Source organism: Elephantulus edwardii, unplaced genomic scaffold (genome assembly GCF_000299155.1).
Source record: "Elephantulus edwardii isolate Elephantulus edwardi_28Jun2011 unplaced genomic scaffold, EleEdw1.0 scaffold00021, whole genome shotgun sequence".
Classification (NCBI taxonomy): domain Eukaryota; kingdom Metazoa; phylum Chordata; class Mammalia; order Macroscelidea; family Macroscelididae; genus Elephantulus; species Elephantulus edwardii.
In genome coordinates this window covers 13,461,029-13,461,692 of record NW_006399771.1, presented here as the reverse complement: position 1 = coordinate 13,461,692, position 664 = coordinate 13,461,029, and the positions used below count along the sequence as shown (strand labels likewise).

General features: G+C 37.8%; 1 protein-coding gene across 1 annotated transcript in view; it reads left to right on the top strand.

The window, feature by feature from the left end:
* The window catches only part of PTPRQ (protein tyrosine phosphatase, receptor type, Q), a 415,982-nt gene that overhangs the window by 26,632 nt on the left and 388,686 nt on the right, over nt 1–664 (top strand). The window lies entirely within an intron of this gene.

Here is a 664-nt window from a genome sequence, read left to right as displayed (position 1 = left end):
CGTTTATGTCTCTTAAAAATGTATTTGCTATGAATAAGTCATTGATTGTGCAAGTTCTATTAGAATTTTGAAACATGTTAGAGTTCCACTTAGAAAACAAAACACATTTATAATAATTATTCGACTCTGAAAATAATATGGTAATTTTCGAAAGTGACTACTTCTCCATCCTTGTAAGATGCTGGAAGTAGACATTTACGTTTTTAGGGATGCTGTTGTTGTTGTTCCTGTTGACTACTACTCATTGAGACAGTAAGAACAACAGATGTGAACCTTGCCGTCTTGCACCACTGTCATCTCCCGCATGTTCAATGCCATTGTTGTACCCATTTTATCAGTTCATTGAGGATCTTCTACTCCTTCACTGTCCCTCTATCTTTCCCAGGATGATGCTGCTTTTTGAGAACTGGTCCCTCCTGACAACGTACCTAACGCATGTGAGATCATGCTTTATCAGTGTTGTCTCTAAGGAACACATTAATTGCATTTCCTCCAAGACAGATCTGTCCTTTTGACAGGACAGGGAATATTCAGTACTCTTCACCTACCCCACAGTTCAAAGGCATCAATTCCTCTTTGTTCACCTTCACTCATAGTCCAACTCTCAGATATATATGAAGCAATTGAAAATAATCATGGCTTGCCTCAGGCATATATATTTATT